Raw genomic sequence first — 6,035 nt, forward strand, 5'->3', positions numbered from 1 at the left:
ACAATTTGACCTTTCCGCATGTGAAATATGAAAATATACAAAATTTCCAATCACATTTTCACTTAAAAAGAACACCAAATATACCTTTGCTACAATATCTTCTTCAGATTCTTCAGAACTGCAAGCTCCTATGCAGAAAAAAAGATGAGATGTACTAAGTAATTTTTGATGGGAAATATTTAAACAAATTAACTATCAAAAAATAGTTTATGAAATTCAGTTTCTTTATTATGTACCGAAGACTTGGCAAGATGTTCCCACGTCTATGTATAGAATGCCTATCTGCATGGTTGTTTGCAAATAGTCTAGTATGGTGCCTCTTTTGAACAACAACAAATGTCATTGGGGCTGGTATTTTGGCTCAAGAGATGCACAAGCCTGTTGACACCACAAAACTTTTAGTTCATATAGCATTCAATTGTCTTCTTTAATAAAATCCAAAGAGAATACAAATAAACTAATGAGTTGTGTCTATCTCAATTGAATAGCAAGTACTATAGTTCATAAAGTAGAACTTGGTAAAACTGTCCTTTACTTACACCATCAACTCAAAAATGACTTGTATTGAGAATAGTTGATCAAACTTGGATCACCTCAATGTGAAAATTCATTTAAGATATGGTGATTAAAAGTTAGGTTTTTTTCTCAAAATCCTTGCAACTCAGAGGACCAAATCTTTGCTGATTAGTTTAACATAAATTGGTGAATAGAAAATTCATAATAAAAATCTGATTTTTTCCCACACTTGTTCAAACCATATAATGAATGACAAAAAATGAATTGTATATGAGTCATTCCAAATCCTTAGCTTTTAATATGCTTCATAGATGAGATTGCATTATATGATTTGAACAAGATGTGAAAAAAAATGAAATGACATAGATATAACCATTCTCACACCATGAGTGAAGCACCAATTGCATAAAGCTTTATTACAAAAAAATTGTCAATATTATTTACATTGTACATACTTGTTTATATAATGCTTCAATTCCTTAACTAAGAAACTATAGCTAGTGTTCTAACCATGCATAAAAATAAAATTACAGTGCAGATGTATGAAATTATATGCATAACTACTCCAATACTAGTTTATAACTACTATGCACATATTTTTATCCATTTACAAAGGGCATCTAGGCGTTACAACTCAAAAATCTATAAAAAAATAGAAGAAAATGGATTGCACAACAAAAATTGGTCTCCAACTTGAGCTCAGTTTGATCTTCTAAAAATATCTCTCAACATGTGCCCACGAAGCTTCTAATTGAATGCAACTAATTGAATTAACAACACAAACAAAATGCAAATAAACCAAAAGAAGTAAATACAGAATGCATATGATGGACCTAGAACTCCTCGATTTTATGATTTTTTTTCTATCCCCATATCATCATAAGCTCCCTTCCCCTATTGATCAACTCTCTTAGCTTGGGGAAGAAAGTTGAAACACATCCCGAAACTATAGTAATTTTCCACACAAACAACTATCCATGTACAAATACATTTTGAAGAGATTTTTTTATTAAATGATCACTACTCTTCAATAGAATCTTATTATTACTCTTCAGTAAGTTTTAATCATTATTCTTATATTGTGAAGGGTGAAGTATTGGCGAGAGTTGTATCTAGACTTTGTGATATACTGAGAAGTACAATATTTTATCTAATTAGAGTGGACTTGATGTTGGCTTAATTTTTTAATAGAATAAGGATTATTATAGTTCTTAATCATCTTCTAAGTTCAGTTTGTTCATTGATAATATTAAGACAATGATTATCTAAGAAGATTTCTATATATCTATCTCTTGAACATGCAAAGAAAGTACTCTGCCTACTTGCTTGGGTGGAATGAGCATAAAGATTTGTATCAACCCAGCTTGCTCAGGTCATGATGGTAGATTTGGCAAATACAAATGTAACATCAATTTGAAGATCTCAAAGGATGAGTGAGCAACAAGCCTAGTTTATTTGACATACAATCATCAAAGAGATAATTTGAATCAAGGAGCTTGGGAGGGAGGAAGATATTGGTGTGAATTTTAGGACAGATTTGTCTTATAAAAGGTTGTAGATTTAAATGAGACTATCTTGGATGAGTATTAAAGGATTTTGATGTGTGAAATTTCATACTGTCTTGTGATCGATTTCTTGTAAGTAGAGGAGATGATATTTAGAGTTTGTTCATGTCTAGAGATCTTAGATATCTCTGTGGAACAAGAATAAAGGACAAGTTATGTGTAGAAGTTAAAATTTCAATTAAGACAATTATGGTCTTGCAAATCCAAGTAGCATAATATTAATAATCTTCAAGCAGCCCAGTCCAGTGAGAATTGGCAGCTCTTCAAGCTCAAGACACTCACCAATGCACATGTTTATTAACTTTGTAAGATTGCCACTCCATTCATTGTAACTTTTTTGAGCCAAAAATGAGAAAAATTTATCCATGTCCATAAGAAGGGGAACCTTGCTAAAGGTCATCAATCTAGGTGACAACGGTTTTTTCTTTTTCTAGACATCTGGCTGTCCCATTCCCAGAGCAGTGAAAATACCATTAGGATACCAGGGCAACCCCAGTGTGGTTGAGGGAGGGTCAGAATGCCAAGGCACCCTTTGGCATTACATAATGGAGATGTCTCCATAGAAACATTCCCAAATTATGGGCATGTCCCATTTTCTGCCTTTTTGATGGGTGGAGCGGGAATGTTCTGTCCCCATCTTCAAGCTCCAAAAATTATAGACATATGGTTTTCGTAATTCATAATGCTGAAATGCATGGAATCAATTCCAGAAGTTACACATTTCAGCTCCAAAAATGTTCCCATTACTCAAGAAAGGCTGGAAACTTACAAGAAAGACTATATCTATCTTAACATGTTGACATTAATACCATAATAGTACAATAAAGGCTAAAAATTTCTACCTAATTGCTACATGTGCTTTATCTTTGGAATTATTATATTATATGAAGATAAGTTCTAAGGGAATAGATTCAATATTTGAAAAGTCAATCTTCAAAACAATACCAAATGGCAATCCATTGTCTTACAGGTGTCTCTGCTGAGGGCACATTCAAAGCTTCCATGCTACTGCATAGATATCCATGTTCAAGATCATAGCCCTGAAGACATACATTCACCTTCCAGATTTCATCCTTCTGTGAATTTGATGCATTCTGTGTACCATCAAAGGCTTGCAAATCAAAAAAGTTGTGGAAAAACAACACCATTAGGCATTTATATTTCGTTGGGCTTAAATAACCCACCTCTTTGCTCTAATTTTCCATTTTGTTCTCTTTTTTCTTTGTCTCTTATGAAACTTTCACTATTTTCTTAAACTCCCTCTTCTTATTAAGATGGATGAGCAGTGATATGAAGAAATGTAATTTGTGATGAAGGGGGGAAATGAGGAAAATAAATGGGAATTCTTTAGATCCTCCCAATATTGGGCGTTAATATTTCTCACCTTTTTCAGAATTGGCAGTTACAAACATTACTTTGAAAATGTTGCCTGTGTAGTTAAGCTAGATAGATGGATGCTTGCCAACAGAGTATACGTTGTGTACATCAAATTTGTGGACACATAACTGCCATAAATTTAATTAGTCATGCTAGTTATCCAGAAAAATCTTAATCTCTCTTCAAATTTTTGAAGGACCCTAAAGGGGAAAAGAGTGTTTAACCTTCAATTTGACGCCGTATAGATAAATAGTAAGAAAAATAGGTAGCATTCTGTGTACCCATCTCATTCCCAATTCGGTGCAATTTTATTCCTTAGACACTCATATTTATTTACTTAAATTGTTACTAACCCTAAATGACCTAATTATATTGTTAAATGTTCTTTTAAGAAAGAATAGTTTTTTACTTTTTAATTTTTACTTTGGTCGTGAGTTTTTTCTAAACTTTTTGTGATTAGTTATTTCTAATTTTTTATCATCATGGCATATATTTCTTTCTCGAATAATTTGAGGTTCCCATTTAAAATAGAGGAAGAATAACAAACTAACCATTGCAATTTGAATCGATATTTTAACATACCACAATAGATAATCTAAGTGCGCGTTGCCAATAAAATGATGTCACTGATTGTATTGCTAAGAGGTTGTAGTTGGATAGAGATGAAAAAAATATAAACAATGAATTTGGTTCACATCTGTTGATTTTTTTCCTTCTTCATTTTGCTGTTGGTTATTGCTATTGGAAGAGCAACCATTTCCCTCACTAATTTTTCATATAGTTTTCGTGATGTCTTCTACAATAAATGAATCCATTTGGCTATTGATTAAATTTTTATTTTACCAATTTGGATTATACAAAACCATCTTGTTGGGAATTTTTCAATTTCTAGAAATTAGTTTCAGCATTCCCTCTATTTTGTGTAGTGTAACCCATATAGGGTAGGACCAATATTTGGATTAAAGGTTGTCAGCTATTGTGTAAATTATTTGAACTATATTTCATTCTATTCTTTATGTTAACATGACAACAGACGTCATAAGGATGGCCCCCACTCCACCAATATAGGGGCTACACAAACTAAACTAACCTAACTTGCAATCTTCGCTGCAACTATAGTTGTTTAGCTCAGCTCCATGGGGCTATAATATAAAATGCTAACTAGTTAGTGGTCATGGTAGGTCGGCTATTTTTCTGTATATCTTCTTGTTCCTATCTATAGCACTCTATTAGACTGGTAATATGGATATAGTATTCCAGTAAAGGAGAAAATTAATTATCTTCTCATAGAAAAACATTAAGGTCGATAATCTTCAATGAGAGATTTCATATGAAAATAATTTATAGGAGACATTTTTAACCATTTATTTGATGTCATATTATAGTTATTACGGGATATAATTTGATTCAATTCTTCAGAATTCTGAAAGTAATTCCCAAGAGTCACGATGTTGCTGAGTATGTGATTAAATAGGCCATAGTACTGTAAAAGACCAATCAGAGGCCATTCCATTTTCATCCACAGAAATAATAGTGCAAGACAATGTCGTCCGCTATGTAAAGCACGAAATCGGTCAAAGATGGCATATATACATATAATATCATGCATGGACCCCACACAGTGAGGGCTGCTGTGTTTTGCTTTCATAAGCTCCGTATAGTGTTCGTTTCTTAATTTTTTTTATCGAAATCCTCCAATGTTAGAATTGGTCAAAGGTAGCCAGTAAAATGTAGCCCGCATGTTTTTTATTTTATGTAGTCGACACCTCTCCCCACCGTCAAGGGATGGACACTAGATGCCCCACAGCATAGTCAGGTGCATTTTTGGATATATCCGTAGCATATGCGGCAATAGTCCTATTCCCATCCTTGTCACTCATTTTTAAAATAACAAAATTGGACCAATCATTTCCACATGTTCCAATTGTGTTCTAGTGACATATGTTTTGGTGCATAAGAAAGACTTGGTTATTTTTGTTTCTAACACTTTTCTGACAAGTTTATAGGAGTTTTATATTGTTCACCATGAAAGTAATGATGTTGCAAACATCTATGTACACATAGATATTAAGGATTCAAGAGTTTGTGCTTGGCACACATTGTTTGATTGCAGGGGCATGAAGCAAATGAACAAAGGATACTATTTGGTTGCAGGTCCTCAACAAGATGTGGACAAAGACTAGAGGAAAAGAAAGAAACTCCCAATCCAAGGGACTTGGATTGATTTTGATCCTTGGGAGTATGGTGCAGGGCACCTCGACAAAGACATGCAAAGGGGTCACTTGAATGACTCATGAAGAATGATCATGAAGAATGAATGATTTAAAGATCAAAATATGAATGTAATTTGACTTGAAGTCAATTTTTTGAATTTGATGTAATGCAATGTAATAAGACTAATGTGTAAAGGCCTGACAATGTTAATGAATGTAATAGGAGTGATATAGGCTTGAATTGTTTAATAGTTTCCAAATTTGACAATGGAATTGTCAACTTGGAAAACCAAACCCATGGATAAAGTTGTTAAAAATCAAGGATAGGACAATTTGAGGTAGTCTGGAGTTAGTAGTAAGTTCT

This window comes from Cupressus sempervirens, chromosome 3 (assembly GCF_028749045.1).
Source record: "Cupressus sempervirens isolate cs-2001-9-10 chromosome 3, ASM2874904v1, whole genome shotgun sequence".
Taxonomy (NCBI): Eukaryota; Viridiplantae; Streptophyta; class Pinopsida; order Cupressales; family Cupressaceae; genus Cupressus; species Cupressus sempervirens.